The sequence below is a fragment of the Equus asinus genome, chromosome 17, assembly GCF_041296235.1.
Source record: "Equus asinus isolate D_3611 breed Donkey chromosome 17, EquAss-T2T_v2, whole genome shotgun sequence".
NCBI classification, from domain to species: Eukaryota; Metazoa; Chordata; class Mammalia; order Perissodactyla; family Equidae; genus Equus; species Equus asinus.
Genome location: NC_091806.1, coordinates 9,801,517 through 9,828,003, shown reverse-complemented (window position 1 = coordinate 9,828,003; position 26,487 = coordinate 9,801,517). Strand labels below are relative to the sequence as shown.

Genomic DNA, 26,487 nt, shown 5'->3' with positions numbered 1-26,487 from the left:
CCAGCTCTGCCCCGATAGAGCCTGGGCCCCAGATCGGCCCCCGTTGGGTGGGAAGCCCCACTCAGAGCGCTCCCTAACGGTGCCCCCCTCCTCGGCCTTCCTCCTCTTTCTCAGGCCCCGCCCTCCGCCCCCGCCTTGGTCCCCTTCTCCTCCGGGCCTGCCCCGCCCCCTGGCCCTCCGAGGGGAGGCCACGCCACGGCCGCGCCCCTTCCCCGCCCAGCGTCTCCCTGATCCCGACGCGCCCGGCCGCCCCACCCGCGGCGGGCAGTCCCGGCCCCTGGCTGGCATTCCAGGGCGGGTGCATCCGGTGCAACCGGCGAACGGCGTGGGAGCGGCTGGCGCTCCAAGGAGGCCGCTATCAGCAGGCAGCCTGGGCCCAGGCGCTCTCTCAAAATCCTAACGGCTGCCACCGATTGAACCGTCGCCAGGCTCCGGGCTCCGTGCCAAGCGCTGTCAAAAGGACTGGCCCTTGAACTGGCGCAACTCTATGCAGATGGGACTCCTGTGGCCCCCATTTTAGCGATGAACAGTCTGAGGCTTAGAGAAGGGACGTGGTGACCTCTGAGTCTGCACTGGAGGTGAGCGGGATCCAGCCCCGGGTCCAGAATCACAGGCTGGCGCCGGCCCGGCTTGCCCAGACTGGCCCCTGGAGAAGAGGCCGGGCCCGTAGCGGTTGCGCCTGAGGTGAGGGAGGAGGCGTGGGTGGAGGAGGGGCTGCGGGCCTGAGCCCTCAGAGGCTGCCTTTCTCCCTTGAGAAGTGGCTCAGAACTAAGATGGGCTGCAGAAGATCTCCAGGTGGCTGTGGTGCCCCGACCTGCATCCCAGCCCTTTGCACCCCCAGACCCAAGGACCAGCCTCCGGCGGGTGACTCGGTTATGACCAGGGCCTTTCCCCTGGGCAGCTGACAAAGCTCTTTCGCTCCCATGATCTCGGCGGCGTCTCACAGGGCCGCGGTTGCGGGGAATTGGGAGCGTAGGATTACTCCCCATTTGCATGGCTGGAGTCGGCAGGGAGCCGGCTGCATCCCAGCCCGGCGCGGCGGTTCCCAAGGCCTGGTCCTGGGACCGGCAGGAGCAGCAGCTGCGATCTTGTTCGGAATGAGTGGGGTCACGTCGGGGAGGGACATCCCCGATGAGAAACTCAGGGGGAGGAGCCTAGCCGTTAGCTTGGACAAGGCCTCCAGCTGATTCCGAGTCACACTCCAGCTTGAGAGCCCCTGTTTAGCATCATGGTGAAGAAGTCAGGGTGGTCTGAGAATCGCAAAGCCCAGGTGGCCTGCTGGGAGCCTTGTGACCCAAGACGAGGCAAGGTACCTAACCTCGCTGGGAGGAGCCCGTCAGTTAATCCCACGGGCGCTTGCAACGCTGTGAGGACTCGCTGGTGGTGCTCATGAAGCAACCGCCCCGTCTTGGACACTGTGCGTGCTCAAACGCGTTCTCTTTCCAGTGAAAAGTCTCCTTCACAGAATCTCCACAGCAAGTCCGGGGAGTGTGGCTGGGGAGTCTTTGAGCCCAGCCGTGTCCCACTCTGCTGTCCTTCCCACGGAGGGACCATCTTTCCCTCAAGGGCCTCGCAAGGTGCCAGATGATGTCGATGCTGCTGGCCCAGGCCCACGCTTTGAGAACCACTGTGTTGTTCCGTCTTGGGCTGGGGCCATAGCCAAGCCATGCAAAATGGGCATAAAATACCGTCCTCTTCTCCCCCGCCAGAATGCCCCCCCTCCAGCTGAGGGTGTTGTGATGGTGATTGGCAGTTGGCAGAACAGCTGGATCCCACCAGCGCCCCCCCGCCCCAGGCGCACACTCACTCACATTAGTCCCACCTGCTACCCTTTCCTGTCCCTGTCACTCCAGATTAGCGATGGTGGCAGCTGTGGCCACACGGAGGGCAGTGTGCAGGCAGCTCCTGGAATCTCTGCCATACTCCCCCACCATCCTTTCAGCCCGGTAGAAGGTCTTCTCATAGGAGCTCCTGGCCTGGGCCGCTGGTCCTGTTATCCTGTAGAATGCCCCTAACACGTGCATGGTGAAAACAGAGCCCCTCTCCTTTCTACCTCAACGGTTAGCGGACTGTAAAATAAAATATGCTTATTCTCCTGCCTTGAGAAACATTCTTGATGATGACCCAGAAGGCCATGTGCAAATTTAGAACGCTTGGACTCTGGAATGCTATTCAGGAACATGGCGGTGTCGGGTGGGTCAGCCCTGACCCCAGCCCTCAGCCCACCCAACCCAATTCTTTCTAGACCCATGTCTGTCCTGTGTCACAAGTGGCCCAGGACTCAGGCATGTGAACACCCCAGCCCACATACCCATCTATCCACATGCCTTGCCTCCAGCTGTCACTCGGTCAGTCCTCTAGGAGTGGCCCCGGGGGCACGTTGTACCCTCAGAAGGATGGACCCAGGGAAGCTGCTTGTGTAAGCCCTAAAACTGGTCTCGGACCATTGAGGCAGAGATTCCCAGGGTTTCAGACACCGGAAGCGTGATGGAGGACGGGCATGGGCGTGCAGGCTCTGAGTGGACACAGGTGGCCCTCTCACCCGGGTCTATGGGTGGCGCTCCTGTTTGGCCTTGTCCCCCCAGTGCCTGGCACAATGCCTGGCACATATTGGGGGCTTGAGGGACAGTCGCTGAGTAGCTGGGTGTCTGAGTTCTTCACTGAAATATCAAACGGGGTTGTTTCTCCCAGCATTCCCCTTCCAGCAGGAGTCCGGCTTCGTCATAGCGCACCTGGGGCGCTTGGCCAGGCAGAGAGCAGAGCCGGCCCCGTGGGAGACCGCTCCCATCTTTTGTGAAATCCTTCGTCCATTCCAGAGGTGAAGCCGGGAGTTCTGGAGGTGAGAAAAGGGGCATGAAGAACCATCTAGAAAGCCTTGAGAGAAGGTGTCAAATGGCCAATTTGGACGTAGGGGAGATGGGGGTATGGCAAGACCTCAAGAGGGGATGGCCATGGGGTTCCCAGACTCTCAGAGGATTCCCCACCCCAAAGGTGGCCCGGGGGCTGCAGGGCAGGAGGCCTGAGGGTCCTTGTGGGCAAGAACATGGGTGCTGGGGTCTCTTTAGTGCCTGGGCCAAGGTGAGGCCCCCAGACCGTTTGCACAACTCTGAGGGGAGGGAGAGAGGGAAGGAGGGAGAGGGGTGCATCTGTTTCCCATGGCTGTGTAACAAACCGCCCCATCCTTTATTTAGCCCATAAATCTGCAGGTTGCAGGGGTGGTTCTGTGGGGAAGGCTCAGCTCTGCTCTGTGCAGTGTCAGCTGGTTCAGCCGGAGCTTGAGGATCCATTTTCAAGATGGCGCAGCCACATGGCTAGCAAGTTGGTGCTAGCTGTCAGCTGGGAGCTCGGCTCAAGCTGGGGCGCAAGGCCTCAGTTCTTCTCCAGGAGCCTCCTCCACAGGCCGCTGGGCTTCCTCACAGCAAGACGGCCGGGTTTCTAGAATGAAGAGAGAACAAGCTAGAAGCACATGGCAGCTCATGACCTAGCCTCAAAGTCCTGTAGCATCACCTCCTCTGAATTCCGTTAGAGGAGGCGATCACACCCCCCCCCCCCCACGCCCGGTGCGAGGGAAGGGGACATGGTCTCCCTCTCTGGATGGGGGTTGGCAAGTTCTAGAAGAGCTTTCAGGACAGAAGATAGTGTTGCAGATATTCTTGCTGGCTGGAGACTCAATCTGGAAAATACGATCTGCCCCAAGAGGGTCCTCAGAATGACGAGTAGAAATTCCTCTGGTGGGAGCTGAGAGTCTGAATTGAGCTGATTTGGAGAAGAAACCATGCAATATCTCTCACACGACCATTTGTGCACAAAAGAATAAGTGTGGTAGTGGACAGTGAGTCTTGAGATTTTCCTTCTTCAGAGTGTCCTCGGGCGGAGTGGGCACCTCCCTGCCCTCCACCTGCACTGTTTCCGTGAAGCTAGAAACTTAAATAGCACCCATGTGATCCTCAGAGCGGCGACCTCCTGAGGTCATACTATTGTGATGCTCGCTTCCGAGATGTGGAAATGGAGGCACTGAGAAGGTAAGTAACCTGCCCAAGGTCAGACAACTGGTAGGTGACAGAGGAAAGAGAGATGGCAGTTTGTAGGCACCCCAGTTTTCAGTTGCAGAAACTGAGCCCCAGGGAAAGGGCCCAAGTTGAGCAGGGCCCAGGGACCCCGATCTGAGCACCAGCTCTGAGCCGTGTGGTCTATCAGAGCTCCCTCCCGGGGCCTGGAAGGGACCCTGCTTCCTGCTTGAGGAAGAGGCTGGCCGGAGGAGCTGGGCTCCAGCCTTGCAAGGCACACGGGCTCGGTCCTCTTGCTGGGTCTCGGGCCGCGAGTGTTAGTAGCGGTGTCTCAAGCCCGGGTCTGTTCCTGCGGGTGAGGGGGCTCAGCAGGGCCACGACCTTTCTTTTCTTCTCCGGAGGACTGAAGGACCTGAACTCTAAGCCCCTTGGGGCTGGGTTGGGGCTGGGACGGGACCCACGTTCCCGCCAGAGGCTGAGCCATTGCTCCCTTCCTGTCTCGGTCACTGAACAGAGACCCTTCAGACCTCTGCTCTGAGCCCACCCTGCCGCTGCTGCATCCGAAGGCCCAGGGCTTAATCCCCCCAGTGCCGGCCTCGGGGCTTTCGGCTCAGTGGGGACGCTGACCATAAACCAGCGCAGCGGTGCCCTGCCCTGCGATGCTGCCATACCAATAACGACGACAACAATAATAATACATCCTTTGTTTTCAAAGCAAGCTGTTACCATGGGCCAGACGTTTGAAAAATGACTTTGAGTATATTTAACTAATTTGATAAGAAGCCTTTGCGTTGTGCTTTTTTAAAATTATTTTTTAACAACTGTGGCATTTGGGTGACTGGAACTATGCAATGATGTCTCCCTACCCACAGTTCCTTGTTACAGCTGTCCTTTTCCCCGTTTGGGCATCAGCTCTGCCCCATGACAGGGGTTGGGCACCCCAAACAGTCGTGAGCCCACACCCCAATGTGTGCTGATTTATTTATTTATAATTGACATGCACGCACGCACTAATTTGCTAGCCATTTTGCATATTCTGAACCATACACAAAAACTTTTTAAAAACAAGATAAAAATGATTTAAAATATTCAGTATAAGCAAAGATAAAGATAAATACAAAGCGATCTTATTATTTCCTCCTTGAACCTCAGTAGATCCCATTGGAGACCGTCTACTGTGGCGTCCACACCCCCAGGGAAGAATCATTGGAGCAGAAAACAGACGGCTCATCTGGGCAGCCATTTTCAGGGTCTCCTGATGCTCCGTGGTCCCAGGGATGGATGGGGAGATGTTGCCAAAAGTGGAGCTCTCACCCCTTCTTTGGGTGGAGCTGCCCCGACCCCGAGATCCTCCCCTGAATCAGGCCCCTGGCTAGAAAGAACACTCCTGAGGCCCAAGAAGCTGACGGTGTAGACATTCTTCCCATCATATGGTTGAGAACGCCAAGGCTCAGAGGGCTGAGTGGAAAAAGTTTTGAATTTGTCACCAGCATTTCAGAATTGGGGAATTTTCTCATTAGTGTTTTGATGTACAGCTTCTGTTGGAAACCAGAAAAGTCCAAACACCCTGATGTGTGTCCTGACGGGGCCACAGCTGGCTGGACCCAAGTGTGGCTTCCCCTTCAGTTGTAATGTACACCCTCCAGCTGGCCACAGTCCCCACCACTCCCTATTGCACACCCAGCCTGCTTCCCGCATTTCTGTGACCTGCCTGCTCCCTATGGGCAGCTGAGTGTGCATTCTTGGGCTCAACTGATGCTCTTGAATTGACGGTCGTCCTGAGATCTCGCTGAGGAGCAGAGCCACAGACCGCTGCAGGGAGACGGAGACGCTGCGTTCTTCTCTTCCCTTCTCTCTGTGACCCCCCTGAGACAGCTGCAGTGTTAGCACAGCCCGCCCCTGTGAGCGATGGGTTGGGCTCACGTCCCAGTCGGCTCGCTTTCCAGCCATGGGACCTTACGCGGGCATCTTCCCCTTGCCAGGTCTGCTTCCTGGCCTGTGAGCTGCAGGCCGCGCACACGCAGCGTCTGCTGCTTTAGGGCCCTAAGAGGACCAGCTAGTTCCAGTTGGTTCCTTTCACCATCAGAAATGGAGAGAAAAAACCAAAACTCCTCCATGCTCTTCCCTCCAAAACGAGCGTGTGTCGCCCTCTGGTGTCCACAGTGCTCAGTGCAGCCTGGAGAGAGGAGAGGAAAGGGGGGTCCCCACGGGGTCCTGCCCTTGGGTCAGCAGAGCAGAGCCCTGGCACGAGGGCCAGGCAAGCGCAGAGGGGGATTAGTCTCTCTAGCAGGTTCCAACTGCAGATTCCCCACCCAGCCCAGGCCAGGAAGTTTGGTGTGGGACCTATGAGCCAACTCTGGCGGGCCCACAGTCCCTGGGGCATGTGGAGGCCTCGAGGACCCGGTGACTCTTATTTCATTGTGGCAATGAAATCATAGTGACCACAGTAGGCTTTATAGGCACAGGAAGTAGAGTCTGGTTGTTTATGCAGCAAAATTTACTAAAAGGCGCTAATGAAGCCGCTGAGCTATTGGGTGGGGGGTTGGGGCGGGCTGGAGGTCAGGCCTACACTCAGTTTCCAGGAGTGAGGCCTCAACTATACCGCACAGCCGGCCTGAGAAGACAGCTGTCACTGTCCCCATCCTCCATCCACTGTGCCTCTGCCCCAGGAAGGCAGCCGTGCGACCCCGGGGAGGCAGCGCCCTGAGGTCCCCTCGGCCGCACCAGCAGCACTCCAAGGCTCCTCGTAGAGCCAGTCGCCCGAGTCCAAGGCTTGCGTGGGAGAGTCAGCCCGGAGGAGCCTGGAATGTCGCCCGCGGGCCAGCCGCCAGCAGGGCTGGGAGTTTAGAGGTCGATGCCGACGCCCGGAGGTCGTGGCAATGGGGGACCACCTCACGTATGGAAAGACCATGCTAAAGACGCAGGGCAGCCATGACTGGGACATGTGTCCCCCTGCCGATGGGGGCCCTGCGTGCCAGGCCCTGGCTTTATCTCACCTGGCTCGGCCTGACCCTCTGAGGGAGGAGCAGTGACCGTCCCTGTCCTACAGAGAAGGAAACTGAGGCTCAGAGAGTTTAGATAATTTGAGTAAGACCTCACCGCTGGTAAGTGGCATGGCCAGGAGCGAGCCAGGACTGCCTGACTCTGAAATCCAATAAACATGCTACGCCGCCTCCCCAAAGTGCCTCCTCGGTCAGGACTCGTCGCATTAACTGAGGACGAGCCATGGCGTCCAGAATGAGGGCCTGGAAGGGGCTTCAGAAGCAGCTACCTGCCCGCCCCTCCGGGCTGCCCCTGGCCGTGTGGTCGCCACTTCTGTGCAGTCAGGCTGCAGTAACAAAGGACCCCCACGTCCCCTTGACTTGGAACCACAAAGGTGTGTTTCTCATTTCTGTTGCATGGCCACTGAGCACGGCCGTGGGTCAGGTGAGCCCTGCTCCTTGTGTCTCCCTCATTCCTAGGTCCAAGTTGAAAACTTGGCCCCTACGGGGGAGATGCTCTTCTCAGTTGCACGGCCCCAGAGCTTCTGCTCAGATGCGGCGTCTGTCCCTTCCGCCCACATGCCAATGGTTAGAGCGAGTCACACAGCCGAGCGACACCTCCGTGGAGGTGGGGCTGCTGGGCACAGGACAGTGGGCGGGGCTGTCTCGTCTCACAGGGACGGGAGGGGGTGACAGGGAACAAGAGGACGCCCTCAGCCCCGAGAGCTGGATTCTAGGTGGCGGGGTTACCACAGACCCCAGTTACAGGGCAACTGAGTGAACAAATGGTGCTTCATGCTCTCATTTGACTAGAATGCATTTCTGCATCTCACAAATATTGCTGAGGGCCTACTGTGTGCTGGGCAATATTCTACCTTGGAGGAGACAGCAGTAAACAAAACAGTCAAGGGCCCTGCCCCCTTGGAGCTTCTTACCTTCCAGTGGAGGACAGATAATAGTATATAATACATGAGCGGTGATAAGTGGACTGGAGAAAATTGAAGCACAGTGAAGGGTAGGAAGTTTCTAGAAGAGAGAGGCTGTTTTGTATAACAGGTCAAGGAAGACCGTCTGAGAAGGAAGACCGTCTGAGGAGGTGACCTGTGAGCAGAGACCTGAATGAAGTGAGGGAGTGAGACCTGGAGGATACCTGGGCAGAGGAGTGGCATGTGCAAAGGCCCTGAGGTTGAAGCAAGGTTGGACCAGAGTGTGTGAGGGCTGGTAATAGGAAGTGAGCCAGAGAGGTGGCAGGGACAGCTGGTGGAGGGCCTTACGGGCTTGGGCTTCTGCTCAGAGGGCAGGATGGGAGCAGGGGAATAGCATGACATGACTCATGATTTATGGGGTCCCTCGGGCAGCTGGGTTGAGAATAGAGTGTAGGGGGGCAAGGTTAGAAGAGGGGGGGCCAGTGAGGAGGCCACCGCAATAATCCCGACCTGGCCCACGGTGGCCCAGTGAGCATTCAGAAGCACTTTTGTCAATTTATTTATATTCCCCAGAGCAGCCCACAATCACGAGGAGAGGAGACGAGAAGGCATCGCCGATAAAGGCAAGAGGATGGAACTGTGGCGGAGAGAGACAGGGAAATTCTATCTCTGAAAAGCCCAGTTAGAAAAGCTCCAGTGAGCACGAAACTGAGGGCTGGAAATGTGGCAATAGTCTGGCTCCGTGCTCTCCGGAGCCAGCTGTGCGGTGACGACATCTTCACCCTGTGTGGACGTGCCTGGGCTCCCCGGGGCTGGCTCAGTGGGGAGGGGCTTTGGGCCGCACGACCCCTTCCCCCGGCAGCTCTGCTCTCAACTGTTTCCAACTGTATATCAGAATAAGATTTCTTCCAAAGAAAGGGTGATACACACACACACCCAATGAAAAGATTTGAACATTTTGAAAAAAATGTTTACCGAAAATGTGCTCTCTGACTAATGAACAGGAAGCCTGCTCTGATGATTCTGTAGAAAAACGGCATAAGAACGTGTGTACTTCTGGGGGATCCGGTGAGAAGACTCGAGTCAGCGGTAATTGCATCTCGATGGTTCTTCCTGAAGATGGACATCCAGAGTCCACGCTGCGTGGTGGGCCAGGAACCATGGCTGTCGTCTTCCCCACGCTGTGAGGTGTGAATGTTTTGTATGAAAGAGGAAAAGCCTGTGGAGAAAGAAGGTGAGCCAGGCGAACTTGGAAATCTAATCCAGAAAATCTAATCTAGAAAGTTTGCCAATGAAAGAAATGAACGGATGAGGCCATTTGCTGGCCGCTCGTGTGCCTCCATCTCCTGCACAGTTTTTTCCATGTATGAGAAAACAACGATTATAAACGTGTTGTTGGTTCTGGAAAGCAGCACATTCTTGAGCCCAACGTGGGGTTTTTGGCCAACCTAGAGAAGCAGTTGAGTGATGACCAACAACCTCCATCCACGGAGGGGCCCCTGATCGCCAGGTCCACACGGCGTGCACCCAGCGGACAGGCAGACCCACTAATGTCAACTGGTCTTGGACAAAGGAGCAAAGGCAATACAAGGCAGCAAGGGCAGTCTTTTCAAAAAATGCTGCTGGAAGAACTGGACATCCACATGCAAAAAAAAAAAGAGAAAAGAGGGGCTGGCCCCGTGGCCGAGTGGTTAAGTTCGTGCGCTCCGCTGCAGGCGGCCCAGTGTTTCGTTGGTTCGAATCCTGGGCGCGGACATGGCACTGCTCATCAGACCATGCTGAGGCAGCGTCCCACATGCCACAACTAGAAGGACCCACAACGAAGAATATACAACTGTGTACCGGGGGGCTTTGGGGAGAAAAAGGAAAAAATAAAATCTTTAAAAAAAAAAAAAAAAGAAAAGAATCTAGACACAGACCTTACACTCTTCACAAAAATTCACTCAAAATCGGTCACAGATCTAAATATAAAATGCAAAACTATAAAACTCCTAGAAGATAACATAAGAAAGCCTAGATGACCTTGGGTATGGAAATGACTTTTTAGATACAATACCAAAGGCACAATCCATGACAGAAATAATTAATTGATAAGCTGGACTTCATTAAAATTAAAAACTTGTGCCCTGTGAAAGGCAATGTCAAGAGAATGAGAAGACAAGCTGCAGAGTGGGAGAAAATATTTGCAAAAGATACGTCTGATAAAGGGCTGTTATCCAAAATATGTAAAGAACTCCTTAAACTCAACAATAGGAAAACAAACAATCCAATTAAAAAATGGACCAAAAACCTTAACAGACACTTCACCAAAAAAGATACACAGATGGCAAGTAAGTAGATGAAAAGATGCTCCACATCGTATGTCATCGGGGAATTGCAAATTAAAACCACAGTGAGATACCACTGCACGGCCATTAGACTGGCCAAAATCCGGAACTCTGACAACACCAAATGCTGACAAAGATGCAGAGCAACAGGAACTCTCATTTGTTGCTGGTGGGGATGCAAAATGGTCCAGCCACTTTGGAAGACAGTTGGGCAGTTTCTAACAAAATTAAACAAACTCTTACCAGATGACCCAGCAACCACATTCCTGGTATTTATGCAAAGGAGTTGAAAACTTAAGTCCACACAAAAACCTGCTCACAAATGTTTATAGCAGCAGTATTCATAACTGGCAAAATGCAGAAGCAACCAAGATGTCCTTCAGAAGGTGAATGAATAAACTGTGGTACAACCAGACAATGGAATAGTATTCAGCGCTAAAAAGAAATGAGCTGTCAAGACACGGAGGAAACTTGAATGCATGTTACTAAGTGAAAGGAGTCAATCTGAAAAGGCTGCATATTTTACGAAGCCAACTCTATGCCATTCCGGAAAAGACAAAACTACGGAGACAGTGAAAAGCTCAGAGGTTGCCAGAAGTTGACGGGGTGGGTGGGGAGGGGTGAATGGGCGGAGGACAGAGGATGTTCGGGGCAGTGAAAAGACTCTGATAACATAATGACAGTGACGTGCCATTGTACATTTGTTTAAACCCACAGAAGGTTCACCACCAAGACAGAGCCCCATGTAAACTGTGGGCTCAGGGTGACACCCATGAGTCAGTGCGGTTCATCAAACATCCCACCGTGTGGGGGATGCGGACAATGGGGGGCTGCGCGTGTGTGAGGGCAGGGGTGTGTGGGAAATCTCTGTTACCTTCTCCCCATTTTGCTGTGAACCTAAAAAGCTCTAGAAAATTAAGGCAATAAAAAAGTAAAACAAAGAAGAGCACGATTCAGAGAATTGCCTCAGGCTGTAAACAGTGAGTGCTGGAGCCCAAATGAGAAAATACGGCTTCCCGACTCCTGATTTCATTGTCCTAACCCGTCTTTCAAACAATAACATCAAAGGTTAACTTCAGGCCACTAGGAACGTGTTTTAAGAAGCGGAAGCAAAAATCGCTTTCTGCCAAGACCTCTCCCTGCCGTTCTAGAAACCCGCCCTGGTGCTCGCTGGGGCGCCAAGTCTGCGGTGTTGGGGCCAGGTCCTGACCTGGCCACCCTGCCTGGTCCAATCCAGAAGCGAGTAGTCTGTTTCTGGAGCTGGGGGCCTTTGCAGCCTCTAGTGGAAGAAAACTTGCTGGTTCACCACGAAAGGCCACCTTTTTCCTGGATCTGAGATGAATTTGTTTGCAGGTCTTTCTATATAGGGACATGGGGCCATATAATGAACTTTATCCGTGATAGCAGTGTTTAAAAGAATGTTGTCTGACTTCCATTTCAAAAATTTCCAGGTTATGCCCTTAAAAGGGCAGGAGACTGCCTTTCCCTCCTTCTCCCACCCTCACCCTCCACATTGCTACTAGCTGGAATACAGATGTGATGGCTGGAGTTGCAGCAGCCATTTTAGACCTCAAGATAGCAGCCAAATGTTGAGAAGGCTGAGCAGCAAAGACAGAAGGCACCGGGGTTTCAACTGTGTATTCAGCTGGGTCCACTCACCTAAGAGAGAGAAATCAATTTTAGCAGGAGCTCACGATGACCACCACCACAATCACCCTTACCAGCCACATCATCAGTGTCACCAATGATGTCATCAGTGTCACCACCAATGCTATCACCGTTCTTACCATTACAGTCCACTATCACCACCCTCACAAACACCACTACCATCCCCATCACTGTCATCATCATCACCATTGTCATCATCATCTTCGCTGCCACCATCACCACTGCCACCACCATCAGTGTCACTGTTAACAACGTCATCACCATCATCGCTGTCTTCATCCACATCTTCAGAATCACCGTCAGCATCTGTTTTACCAGCAGCAGCAGCATTAGCATCACCATCGCCACTCATGGAGTGACACAGTAGAGAGGGTGGTCAGGTCACAGTGCCAGGAGGAATGATGTCCGCTGGGCAACACTGTTGCTGCTGCTACAACTGTCATTAATATTACCACTTACCATTTCCTCAGCGCTCGTGTGCCAGGCTCTGTGCTGTGGGCTTTCCACAAATTATCGCATCCTGAATGAGCCCATTTTACCGATGAGAAAACTGACGCATAGAGAAATAGAGTCTAAGTCACTCGTTCGAGGTGAGACAGCCAGGAAGGGACAGAATTAGTGTGTGGGCTCAGGCGTTCTGACTCTGGAGCCCTTCTCACCTTGACAAGATGGCTCAGTGAGTAGACAAGGCTGCTGGTGTCTGATGTCAACCTGCTGCCTCCCCCAGAGGAGAGTCTGGCTGGATCTTGGGGACCTCACTTCTTTGAACGACATTTTTCTCATGTGTAAGGTGAAGGCAATGAAAAGAGTGATCGTTCTGTCTCACGAGATTACAAATGGTGTGTGTGAAATTTTTGGCGTAATAGTTAACATTTCGTAGTGACCTAATAAGCAGTAGCTTTTATTAATATACTAGTTAGTAAGAATGGAATCCAGATCCTTATTTCGATGGACAGAGACCCCTCTCTGGCCAGTGGGTGTGCCCAGAAGAGATGTGTCAACTTCTGTGTCCTTACAGGAGATGACAGAGCCTGTCTCATCCGTTTCCCCTATTTTCACTGCCTGGAAAGGACGTGACAGTGGGACCCAGGCAGCTTCCCTGGACTGTGAGTGGGAGCTGCCTGCTGAGGATGAGGGGGAAACGGGAAGAGGGCCGGGGTCTCCACCAACCCCGAGCAGCCAGCCGGCCTGGCCTGAGAGAGAGGTGTCCATCCTGCTGAAGCCCCTGGATGTGGGGCCTTGCTGGCAGCAGGGTAATCTGTGTCACCGCAGTTTCTCTTGGAGGGGTTCACTCAGTTTACACGGATTCTGAGGGTGGCCTTTCTTCCAAACTCATCTTCAAATGCTAGGGCCCCAGACTCAGGTCCTCCTTGCCTGAAGAAAACTGTCCTCTCTCCTTCCATGGCCGGCTCCGAACAAGGGACGGCCCCTGTTTGAACCCCCCACCCCCCCGGCACCATCTATAAAAGAGAAAGACTGAGCTCAGCCTCACTGAGGAATAGGGCAGATGAGTGGGGTCACAGGGCAAGGGCTCTGGGCTTACAAGAAGGATGAAATTCAAGAACAGACGACGACGATGACAACAGTGAGGGCAATGGTGATGCTTACATCGGTGGCGGTGATGGAGATTCTGGTTTCTGACGGTAAGGGTGGTAATGGTGATGATAATGGTGGAGATGATGGTTGTAACAGTTATAGCGAGGATGGCAGTGGTATTGATGGTGTCAGTGGTGACATTGATGGTGGTGGAGGTGGTGATGACGAAGGCAATGACAATAATGCTGCTGATGGTGTAATGATGATAGTGATGGCGACGGCTATAGCGATGAGGAGGAGAGTGATGGTGTGAGGAGAGGTAATGCTATGACACTGATGATGACTAGGGTGGTAACAGCGACATGAGGCTGCTGCTGCTGGTGAGGATGGTGTGACGGAGACAGTGATGGTGATGATGGTAACAGTACTGCCAGTGCTGGTGGTGATGTTGCTGATGGAGATGACTATAGTGGTGCTGATGGTGCTAGGGAGGAGGATGCTGCTGCTGCTGGTGTTAATGGTGACCCTGATAGGATGGTGGTGGGGATGGTGAAGACCTTGATGATGGTGGTAGTGATAGGAAGATTTTAGTGGTGAGGATGGTGATGGTGATAGTAGTGATGGTGGTGGTGTTGAGGATTATAATGATGATGGTGGTGATGGTGGTGATGTCGATGATTGTAATGGTGATGTTGATGGTGATGGTGATGTTGATGACTGTAATGGTGATGTTGGTGGTGATGGTGACGGTGATGGTGGTGATGATGATTGTAATGGTGATGGTGATGGTGGTGATGGTGGTGTTGATTATAATGTTGATGGTGAAGGTGATGGTGGTGGTGACAGCGATGATTCTAATGGTGATGGTGGTGGTGATGCTAATGATGGTGGTGTTGATGATTCTAATGGTGATGGTGGTGGTGTTGATGATTCTAATGGTGATGGTGGTGGTGATGGTGATGATGGTGGTGTTGATGATTCTGATGGTGATGGTTGTGATGATGGTGGTGGTGTTGATGATTCTAATGGTGATGGTGGTGGTGTTGATGATTCTAATGGTGATGGTGGTGGTGATGGTGATGATGGTGGTGTTGATGATTCTGATGGGCATGGTTGTGGTGATGCTGATGATTCTAATGGTGATGGTGGTGGTGATGGTGATGATTCTAATGGTGATGGTGGTGGTGTTGATGATTATAATGGCGATGGTGGTGATGGTGATGGTGGTCACATTGATGATTGTAATGATGTGACGTTACCATTGATAATGGCATGGTATTGACATTGGTGGTATTAATAGTGATACTGAGGGGGTTCATTATCTGTCTGATGTAGAACTGTGAATATCTCCTCCCAGTCCGTAACTCACTCACCTTTTCTTAGTGAGATGACACCCACATCTATAATTCCAGATCTGATCTGTTCAATCGTTCCCAGATTCATGTATCCACTTGTTTAGGTCTCATCTCTTCTTGTGCAACCACATGTAGAACTCTGGTTCCCCTCAGCCTCCTGCCCCACACCTGTTCCTCCTGCCTTGTCATCTCAGCAAGCACAGCACCATCCATCCACGGTCCAAACTCTAGAGCACACCTTCGATTCCCCCCTTTCCCGTGACTGCCCCCCTATTTATGGCCCATTGGCAAACTCAGCCAATTCTACCTCCAAATACCTCTGAATTCTTCCATTTCTTTTGATCTCTGCCACTTCCACTTTACTCCAACTCACCGTTCACCTCTCTCCTGGATGCACATAATCACCTCCTAACTGGACTCAGACAAAAGTCCAAGCTTGTCACCATGCATGGGATCTGACCCCTGCCTCCTTTTCTGATCTCCTCCCCTCCCATGCTTCAGTCACACATTTTTTTGTCTCATGCCCAAGGCACCTTCCCACCCCAGGGCCTTTGCACTTGCTGTTCCCTCTGCCAGAAACACTCTGTTCTCAGATCTGCACAAGGTGGCAATGTAAGAATTCAAACCAGCTGGTCTGGCTCTGAAGTCTCTACTCTTAATTGCTACAGATATTGCCTCTTTGAGCACAGTGCCCTGTTTTGTCTGTCCCATAATATTTACCACCATCTTCGCTTCTCTTACTGACTTTAGATTCTTGTTGGACTCCCCCTACTACAGTGTAAGTTCCAAGAGAGCAGGACCTTGTATCCTTGTTCCCCACCATCTAGAACAATGACTGGACATAGCAGGTATTCCATAGACAGTTGAGAATGAATTGACTGGCTCATGATGCAAACTGGAAACATATCCAGCCCCCGCCCCCTCCTCCAGGGAAATTAAGGGCTAAGCCTGTGGCCCCAGGATCACCTTTCACCTCTGCCCTCCTGCCTCGATTCCCATAGGCGCTGCCCCAGTTCAGCCCATGAACTCTGATGGCCTCCAGTCCTGAGCCCCTGCTCCACTCAGAAGTAATCATTGCAACATGCAAATCTAATTGTTCCTCTTCTCGGCCTAAAACCCATCAAGGTCTCCATGTCAGACGTGTACTGATTTCCACACTGAGGTCAACAGCTGTTGACGGCTCCCCGGGTGTCCAGAGGAGGTCGGGGAACGGGCTGAACAAGCCTGGCTCTGAAACCATCCCCTCCCTTTCAGCCAGGGAAGCCTCACTTGTATGCACTGTGCCCAGAGGCAGTGTAACATTGAGAAGGACAAGGCTTCTAGAGCCAGTCTGCCCGAGTTCAAATCCCAACTCTTCATCTTTTGGGCTGTGTGACCCTGGCCCAGTTACTCAGCTTCTCTGATCACTAGTCTGCAAATGGAGCTAGTGAAATTTTATGATGTACACGATATTACACACAGCTAGTAATATATTTACAGTCTGTAAGATGGAGCTCATGATAATTCCTGCCTCCTGAGGGTCGTTGGGAGGATTAAATGAGTTTGTTCAGGAAGCACTTACGACAGTGCTGGCATGTCGTGCATGCTCAGTAAGCGTTGGCTATGATTGTGAATTATGTTTCCATGTAGGATTTCATTTGCTCTGATTTAAAGGAAAAAAATGTGAAAACTTGGTTTCCTACTTTGCATTGCAATTATTGTTAAAGAATATAACCATATTATATGTTGGAAGTTTTTTGAGGGAGAAGAGCACGTTTACTTCTGTGTTGTGGACACAGGCTGTGCCTGGCACATAGTAGGCTTTCAATAAATACGCGGAGCGAGGCAGGAAGCCAGGGGGATCGCCGCGGGGCGTCTTCCAGGCTCGCTCCATTGCCTTGTAGCAGCGTGTCGTGCTCACAGACTCCACCAGGGGTCACCCTTGTCTCTGAAATGGGGCCCTTCCGGCGCAGACACCGTGGTCCAGGCTCACCCAGGGGCAGAGACCCGAGGATGCTGCTGGTCCAGCGGATGTGGGGCGGGGTAGGTGGCTCTGCATCCAGGAGGCGGCACTGGGAGAGGTGTGAAAAGCCTCGCCACAGCCAGCTGCATGCACCGCGGAGCCTCGAGGCCTGGCTTCTGGTCCCAGCTGGGAACGCCAGGAGAGTCTGTTCACCTCTCGGAGCCTCAGTTTCCTCATCTGCCAAGTGGGGGCAATATTGCTGTTAGGAAGTGGGTAGGCCGCCAGGCCCTATTGGATAGTGGATAAGAGTTTGATTTGCTTGCTTGTTTTTAAGGGGACCTTTCCCCTGCCTTTGCGGGGGAAGGCTGGGGACATGGCAGACCTCCCCACCTCCCCAGTCTGAGTGGAAATGAAATGAAAGATGCACCAGCCTGGAATTCTGAGGAAAGAGGGACAAGGAACAAAAAATAGATAAGACTGTCTGGGTTGCCCAAAGATGTCAGGAGAGTCAGTGGTCCAAGTGGACCACACCTCTGGGTGACTCTTCTGTGCCTGTATGAGCCCACCTAGGTAGATACACATCTTTCTTGAGAGGCAAACCTGCTAGAATTAAGGGGATGAGGGAGGTGGGGTCCGTGTTCCTCTCCCACCCTGTCCCCACCCCCACCTCGGCTGTGTGACTCAAGCAAGTCCCTTTCCCTCTCTGGGCTGTTCTCTTGTGCAACAGCAGGGACCTAGGTCAGGAGTTCTCAAGCAGATCTTTAGCAATAGAAGCTGCTTCAAGACACATCTCCCGTGGGAGTGGAAGCAGAAAAGCAAAGCTGTCGGGGGTCTAGAGGGGCCGGGCCAGGAGCTCCACCCCCTCTGACCACCTGTCCCCTGCCCTGACCCTGAGCTGCTGGAACAGCTCCAACTCGGGCAGGGCCCCTGGGTCCCCGCCACGTGCAAGTGTCGATGAAGCCGCGGGTCCTCACTCCCATCTCCCTGGCCTCTCCCGGCCCAGGACCCTTGCAGGCCCGGGGAACGTGAGGCCGGAAGGCCGCCCCAGGAAGGGGGCCAGCAGCTTCCTCCATCGCCTTTCGAAGATGGGGAACTGGTCCTGAGACCAGTAAGGACCAGTCCCAAGGTCACCCAGGGCCTGGGGGCGGCGGTCCCCTGACCCCCGGCCAGAGCTGGGTCCTCTCTGCCCATCTGCACCCCAGCTCTGCCCCTCACTGCGGAGCCTCTGTCCGGCCTGCTGGAGAGGGGCCGGATGTCCGTGGGTGCTGGGCCTGGTGGCGGGGCCAGCAGGACGCCAGCCGCCTCCGAAGGTCACCGCCCTCGCACTCCCCTCCCTGTGGCTAATTAACTCCAGGCCAGGCCCGCCGAGGCTCCCAGGACGCTCCCAGCTGGGGCCTCGCCCTGCTCAGCCCCTCGTTCCCCACTCCCGGAGCAGAGCAGGGCTGACCCCGGCCTCCCGGCGCCTGCTGAGCCACAGCCCAGCCCCGCCCGGCCCTGGCTTCTCCTCCCGGCGTCCCTTGCTGCCCTGGACCCCCCTCCTTCACCTCCCCTCTCACTGCCCACGGAAGCAGCAGAAGGCTCCAAGTCCAGGTCACACAGCAAGGCAGACGCAGGGTCCGGAGGAGACCCGAGTCACAGCCCGCACACCCCAGAGGGGGCCAAGCTTCCACTCCTGCTTCTCCGGCCTCCCAGCCATGTGACCTTCAGACAATAATCCCTTCCCTTCTCTGACCCTCGGTCTCTTCATCTCTAACAGAGACAATAAGAGTTGTTGATAAGCAGACGGTTCTTCTGACTATTAAATGAGATATGTATAGGCACCTGGCACATTACACACTATTGTTAGAGCGTTTTATTATTTTTTTCAGGGGCTCCCAGGGGAGAAATCAAAATTTCTCTTCTCAGCATTCCAGGCTCTCCAATCCAGCCCAGGCCCTTGTCTGAACCTCCCCCCTTCTGCGCCCCCGCACCAGCCCCTCTCTTCCAGGCAATGGCCCCTTCGCTCTTCCAGCAAACACCCACCTTCTCTTCCTCCCTCCTCTTTTCTGCTTGTCGGGTCCCTCCTCAAGAGGCCTCCCGGGTCACTCCGGGACCATCCTCATTTCCCCTTGGCTGCCCCTCGCCCAGCCTGGCCCTGCTGGGCTGGAACGTTCTCTCCGCTGAGTTTCCCCACCGGACCAGGAAGCTTTCAAGCGGGCCTGGGACTCGCTCCCGTCTGCATCCGCCCTGCCCTGCGCAGGGCCAGCACTCGGGTGGCTCCGTGTCCCACCTGGTGCCCGCTCTCCCTGAGGGCATCCCTGCCCTTCGTCCCCACACCCCGTCCTGCCCGAGCCGAGCTCCCTCCCTAGCCCACTTGCCAAAGAAGGGAACAACATGACAACCCCACTTATTGAGGACCCACAATGACCCGGGCCCTTATCCCGGGCGCTTTTGTGTATTAGCTCTTCTAATCTGCCCAGCAACCCTATGGGGTGGGGTCTGTTATCCTCCCCAGTTTGCAGATGGGGAAACTGAGGCACGGGGAGATGAAGCAGTCGTCTGGGGTCGCACAGTTGGTACCAGCAGAGCCCGGGCTTCCCGGAGGCTCAGGCTGCGCGGGCAGGGGTCCCCGCTGGGCCCGGCTCAGGCCCCGCTCCCTGGACCAGAACTCGGACTCCAGGCGGGGCCGCCCGTTAGGCCAGCCAGGGGGCTCCGTTCACGTGGGACGCAGCACGCGGGGCCCCTGGCGTCGTCCCACCGTCGGTCCAGCCCCGGGTCCTTCTGACTCGCCGGGATTCTGCCCTCGTGCGGCGGCTGCAGGAACGGCCGGCGCTCGGCTGCGCGCGCGGGGCATCCGCTCGCCTTCTTCCCGCGCGAGGGGGGCGCAGGGCCCCGGGAGACCTCTGAGCCCCGGGCGTCCGTGCGCAGGCGCACGGCGAGGTCCCCTGGGAACTTCGGTCCAGCCTCCCTGCGAACGACACCGATGGGACCCCCGTCCCGTCGGTCCCGCCCCCAGCCCAGCCCTCCCGGGTGGCTGCGGTCCTCCCGCTTCCTGGCGCGCCTTCAGGTCTGTTCCCAGCGGGGTCCGGAGCCACCTGTGGAAGGTGTCATCCCGCCACACCTGCCGAGCGCTTTCCCGGCCCGCCCTGCGCGCCCGGGCCGCCCTGCCCTCCCCTCCCCCGGCCTGGATCCTTCTGGCAAGGGGGCTCTGGGGGCCGCCCCCGCCTCCGACGGCAGCACGGGGGGCGCTCGCGGCTTTGATTTCTTGGCCTTGTCCAGCCTGGCAGCCCCGGCGCAGGAGTCTGAGGCCCGGCCACGCCTGTCCGTCCCACCTGGCCTCGGACACCCCTATCCTCGCGACCAGGAGCCCCTGTGGGTCCCTGATGGTGGTGTCGTCCGGGCGAGGCGCGTGGGGCGGAGGAAAAGGGCGAGACTGGGGCTGCCCGCGGCCCGGCGTGGGGTGCCCCCATGTCTCGTCCGACCTTGACCTCCGGCAGCCTCAGTTTCCTCCTCTGTAAGATGGGTGGGGGGTAATGGTGTGCCTTTCTGGGGTTGCTGTGGGGAATGACTGAGGAAGGGCTTGGACGGGGCCTCCTGGTCAGGGCCACCCTCCGGGTGCACGGGTGGCGGCCGGGCGCAGGTCTCCGGGGCAGGAGGGCCCAGGGGGTGGGGGGATCACTGCCTGGAAGCTGGCTGTCCGGGAAGAAGGAAAGACAGTGTGCAGACGTGCAAATGGGAGGCGCAGGGAGGGCCCCTGAGCTTTCGTGGGCGGCTCCAGGGCCCTCCTGGAGCTGCTCTGAGCCCAGCCGAGAAACGCCGAGAGTCAGGAATCCGGATAGCGGGACAGAACCCAGAGAGCCGCGTGCGGGCTCGAGGGGAGGTTGGGGTGTGCGCCAGGTAGGCATCCCTGGAGGTTCCCAGGATGACGTTCGAGGGCTGCAAAGACCCCGCAGGGCAGAGCACTGACTCACAGAACCAGAAGTCGTGCCCTTGACTCTTGCCTCCTTCTAAGTCCATGAGGAGGTCCCAGTTCGCTGCCCTTCTGTCTTTAACGCCTCTGGGAGACTCCCAACTGTCCCTGCCAACAGCAGCTGCCCTCTGATCTCCCCCAGCTCACTCCACACTGGGTTCCTCAGAGACACCTGCACACTCCTGCCTCAGGGCCTTTGCACCTGCTGTTTTCTCTTGCCTAAATGCTCTTTTCTTAGATACCTGCTTGGCTCAAGCCCTCGCTTCCTTCAGAGCTTGGCTCGAATTCACGCTGACACCCCTCCCCCCACCACCACCACCATCCTGGGTAAGGGAGCAACACCTCCTCCCTTCATTTTCCTTCCATAGCTGGTGCCTCTACACTGTGTCTCACCTATTTCCTGTCTCCCTCCGCTAGGGCATGAGCTCCATCAAGCAGGGACTCTGTCTATTTCTTTTGAATTGCTTTATCTCCAGCCCCAGAATGGCACCTGGCACGTGGAAGGAGCTCAGGGAACATTTGTTCGCTGAATGACTAGCAGTGAGAGCGGGGCACGGGGACCGCGGTTCCTGGCAGAGAAGAGCTCCCAGTGAGCCTAATTACATTATTCTGTCTTCCTTGCATTTATTTTTCTGGTTACTTTTTATTTCTTATGGCAGATGATACTGCATTTTTTCATTTGTAGAAGTGATTTAAAATTTCCTTTGAAAACAAGTTGATTTAACTGGGGAAAGCACGTTTATTTCAAGAACAATATTCAGTTAATGGAGGCACGGGGGACATGGCAAGAGTCAGGAAGGCGGGACAGGCAGGCCGGAAGCCGCTCGATGGCCGGAGATCAGGTCTCCCGTTTGACAGATGGGCAGGCTGCGGCTCAGAGGCCGAGTGGCTTGTTCGAGGTCACACGGCGAGTTAACGGCGGGTCGAGCACGTGCACCCTAGCCTTCTGGTTCCAGCCACAGCCCTGCTCTTTCCCTTCAAAGTCTCTGTTCCATCCATCAGGGGATGCTTCGGGGGGACCCGGGGCAGCCTGCGCTGAGAACAATAGGACTGAGGACACTTTTAAGCGAGGGGCTTTGTCCCCGTCACCAGAACAGTGCCTGGCGGGAGGCACTTGTTAGATTTATGAATAGAAGAGAGAAAGAAGACCTGGACCCCACATCCTGCCCCAATGGGCGCCTAGCGGGGCGTGGAGGGCACCGGCTGTAGAAATCTCTGCAGCCAGTCGATGCCCCAGGACGGTGGGACATGGACATGGTGGGCGCTGAAAATAGGAGGGAGGTGGGCGTGCGCTTTGGGGTCCGGGGCAGGGTGGCCCACCGGGCTGCAGGCAGGAGCAAAGAGCACAGAGACGGAGGATTCATTCTTCCTGAAGATGCCGTGGCCGTGGGTGCTGCAGCGCGGGGCCCCCATCTGACAGCGGGCGTGGAGTCCAGCCCCTCCCGCTCCCACACCATCTTCTTCATCTTCCTGGGCGTCGTCTTCCTCCCTCTCCGCAGGGCTGACGTCAGGGCGACGAGGACCGTCTCGGAAGAGCGCTTGCTCTACCATCGGGTCCCTAGACAGAGCTCAGGAAGTGCCACTGGCTTGTACTTCAGGGTCAGGGCCAGGTTCAAGGACGAGTTCCGGGCACCAGCATGTCTACTGTGCACGTTTCCCGGGAGCACCTGTCTAGGGGCGTCCGGTTCCAGTTTTTTCAGGGGCATCAATGACACTGAAAGCTTCTGCCCCTTTGGGGTCAGGGCTGGGAGGTGACGGCTGAATCGGGAGGCGGGAGAGGCCCCAGGAGCCAAGGGGCGGTGGGAACATCTCAGAGGGGTCACAGCCACTGCCATGACCGCACGGGGCTGGGGGCAGAGCTGGGATTGGGGGTCGGGCGTGGGGGTCCCCTGTGCTACGTTCTGCTCGTGGCTCTTAGCTGCTTCCAGACTCGAGGGTGGGAAATTCACCCGCGTCGGCCAGGCCTCTGGGGCAGGACAGCTCCTCCTGGCGTTGTTGCCCAGTCGGCCCTGAATGACTCAGGACTGAGCCTGGGCCTCAGTTTACCCCTCTGCTGAATGGGGAGAGCAGTAGGCCCAGTCCGGCTAACTCAGCATCCTGAGAGTCAGGGGAAACCGTCTTTATTTGTCTTTTAGTCCTCCTCTGGTTATTTCGACTACTCTGACCTCTTAGCTGCCCGGCTCAGCCTCTGCAGGCTGGGGGACGCCTGAGGACAGAGCTGACGTCCCGGCCGGCCTGGAGCCTTGGGGAGCGGGGTCTCGGAAGCGGGGGTAGCTCCTCCCCAGGGCCCCGCCCCAGAAGGATCCATGGTTTGCCTGCAGCTGGTGAACTGCTAAATATGCAGATTGTGGGTGCAATCGGGGGCAGCAGGCCAGGCAGCCAGGCGGGGTCGGGGGCTGGAGGTCTGGCCTGCAGCCCGGGTGCAGGTGGGGCCAGCGGCTCCAGATGGGGTTGCATGTGGCCTGGGGCCGGCGAGAGCTGCGGCCTGCTCCCCACCTCCTGGGCCAGAGCTGCTCCCCCTCCATTCTGGCTCCTTCGAGTGTCTGGGACAGTGTGACAGGCAAGTGGAATGGAGGGGAGGGACGAGTTCACTGCTCAGAGGGGGAAATCGAGGCACAAAGCTGTTGAGTTATGTCCCCAGGCGACACGGCCACTTCGGGACCAGGTCTGAAACCCATAGCTGGTCCCTCGACTCTTCGTCAGCTCAGAGCCCGACTGGCCATGGAAAGAGACGACTCAGCTTATGTTCCCAACTGCCAGTGACCGAGGGGTGGCATCGGCAGCACACACACGGGACTGCGAGGGCACTGGCTGGGACGCAGATGTGGTGGGTCTGCCCCGGGGCTGGCCATGGCCGTGAGACTCACATGACCTCCTCCACAGAGCTGGAGGGAGCCCTCAGGGAGGCCACGGTCTGCTGGGCACACAGGGAGGCAGGGCCCCGTGCCCTCGCCAGATGAGCTGAAGGGTCCCCGGCCGCCAGGCTGGGCTGCCTGAGCGGAGGGGAGTCAGGATATAGTCCTGTTTGAGGGGAAATGGGGATGATGAGGCTACAGCCCCAGAGAGATGTCTCAGGAAGAGTGTCATCGCTCCGTGTTTTCATGTAGGGAAACAAGGCACAGAGAGGGGCAGGCATTCCTTCAAGTAACACAGCAGCTGATGGATGCACAGCAAACAACTGGATGTCTTGGCTCCTCCCCAGGCTGCAGGGGGTGAAGGAAGGGGGTGTGGGGAGCTGAGACCTGGGGCCTCCCCGTCCTAGGCCAAGCTGCGACCTTGGCCAGCTCGTGGTCTCCCGGCCCCCGCCCAGGGCCTCTCTGCCCCCCGACCACAGCTGGACCGGAGGATCAGGCAGATCAGCAGGGACGGGGGCTCCCTCCCCTCCGGCCTCTGCCCTCTCCCCCCCGCCAGAAGCCCCAAACCACGGGACCCCCGGGGCACCCCGACCGCGGTGCAGTGGAGAAGGTGGCCCCTCCCAGCTTCGCGTTTCCGAGTCCTGACCCACACACCTTGGCCCCACGGGGACTGAGGCGGCCGTGGGGAAGCGGGGCTGCAGAGGCTCCAGGTGGCGGGCGGCCGGATGGGAAGGCAAATCCATACAAAGGAAATGAGAAACGGAGTCGGGAACACGGGGACCCTGGGAAAAAGACCCCACGGGGGCCTCTGAGTCAGTGAGATGTCTCCCTCAGGGAAAGGTGGCACCACCCAGCGCATGGTCATCACGGGAGGAAGCAGTTTCTCCCGTCATGCACAGCAACAGCTGCCAGAGTCGGGGGGCTCTGCCCTGGTCCCTCCCACACCCCCTCCTCCACAGCAGGATTCTGTCTGAGGGGGGAGTAAACTAAGCATGAACCTAGGAATGAATCTGAGTCTCTTTTGTTAGCTGTGTGACCTGGGGAAGTAACTTAACCTCTCTGAGTGGAATAAGGGCAGCTGTATGCCTGACATATAGTAGGTATTCATTAAAATAGCCATACTCTTCCTTTGTTTCCCCTTGAGAGGAAACTTCTGCTGCTCGGTCCCTCCCAGTACCGATATCCCACAGGCTCCTTCTCTCCCAACCTACTTCTTCCCCAGTGATAACAAGGGCAGGAGGCCTCAGCAGGAGGGGGCACCAAGGGCAGGGACCGTCTCCTCGGAGTTCTGCAGAGGGAAGACCTGCACCCCGCTCCTGGGTGATCCCCGGGAAGGAGGCTGCGGAGGGTCCGGCCGGGGCTGTTGGGGACTGGGTGGGCCAGGCAGGGGCCAGCGATGGGCCACACCCTGGGCACCCCCCGGCCGAGCTCCCTGCTCCCGGGGCGGGCGGGGGCTTTTGTTTCTGGGGAAGTGGGCCCCCACTGCCCAGCTGGCTCCTGAGTTATCGAGGGAACCTTGGGGCGAAGCTCCAAGCCTCGGGAAGGCACCCCCCACCCAAGGCCAGCCTCCAACGAGCTTCCATCCCGGGAAAGGAATGTGCTCCCCGTGTCATTTTATTGACTTCAGGGGGCCTCTTTCTCGTTCAGGAAGTGTTCCGACAATAAAGACATCATCGATATATTAACTCACGTCTTCAGAGCTTCAGGCACATTCTGCAGAGACGTCCTCCAAATGGAAAACAACGCTGCAGTAAAGCGGACAGTGTGGGCCCGGCTGTCACGGCTTTGATGGCTGGACTTGGAGCAAGGAGGGCAGAAGAGGAGTGAACGCTCACCAGCCCAGGACCCGGCGGGGACGGATGACCCCCGTCCAGGCGGCCGGCCCAGAGCCGCCTCCACTCCCATGTTGCTTCCCCTCCGTCTGCTTCTGCAGAGACGTTTCGAGAAGCAGTGGCTGCTTGTCACAGCCCGGTTCTGCCTCTGAAGCCGGTGACAGCCCCACAGGAAGGCGTCCGGGCTGCTTCTCGGGCTCCCACAGGCCCTGGGCCCTGCGAAGGCTTCTGCGGCACAGGGGTGCCGGGGGCGCAGGGGGCGCTGGGGGAGGATTTGTTCCATGGGCCTCAGCGCCCTAGGGAGGAGGGCAGTCTCCCCCGTTTCACAGAGGAGGAAAGCTGAGCTGGAAGAGGACACCGATTTGTCCAGTGTCACCCCTCCTGGGGAGAGCCAGGATGGCATCCGGGGACCTCTGAGAGGAAGGGGGAGCAAGCCACACAGGGACGCGGCGCCCAAGGCTCCGGGTCCTGGCGGGCAGTCGGGGGCCCTCCAGCCAACGCCCCCTTTAGCCTCCATGTCACAGTTGGGCCACGTTCTCCTTAGTGGGATTCACTCATTCATTCACTTATCCAACAACAGATACCCATGGAGAATCTTCTAGAAGCCCAGGCTTGTGTCACTGCAGGGAGAGGAATAAACAAAACAGTAAGCCTCCAGTCTCACTGGTTTTCGGGGGTCAGGCCCTGTTCCCGCCACCCCCAGGGACCCTCCTCGCTACAGAAGGGGCAGCTTCACCCTGGTCTGCCTCAGATTTCTTCTCCCCTCCCCGGAGCAGCCCCTAGATGGGAGTGAGACCCTCCCTCCCTCCCTCCCCACAGCCCACCCAGGCCTCTGCCCCGGACCCTTATGCTTTCAGCTCTGCTGGGACAGGCCAGGGGCCAGGGCGCCCCCGGAGCTGCAGCGGGGCCAGGAGGGGCCTGGAGGAGCGGGCCAGCAGAGGTGTGTTTTGAAATCTGCTTCCTTTTGGCCACGCTTGAACTTCCAAGGGGCTGGGTTTGACTGACAGGCGCAGAAAGGGCGCGCTGGCTCCCCGGGGAGCCCGGGGCAGAGACGGAGGGGCTCCACAGGGGCTCGGCTCTCGCGCATCCTCTGCCCTTCCTGCCTGCTC

General features: G+C 56.6%; 1 long non-coding RNA gene across 3 annotated transcripts; it reads left to right on the top strand.

The window, feature by feature from the left end:
• The first annotated feature begins 35 nt into the window (after positions 1-35).
• LOC106843974 (uncharacterized) lies at positions 36-10,182 on the top strand. Of its 3 annotated transcripts, none has more exons than XR_011495053.1 (4): positions 36-684; positions 2,692-2,839; positions 3,192-4,022; positions 8,488-9,847. It is a non-coding gene; the product is annotated as an uncharacterized lncRNA (long non-coding RNA). The 3 variants fall into 3 exon arrangements; XR_006515422.2 differs by having other exon boundaries at positions 175-578; positions 8,488-10,182; XR_006515423.2 differs by having other exon boundaries at positions 239-578; positions 8,493-9,796.
• Positions 10,183-26,487: the final 16,305 nt, after the last annotated feature.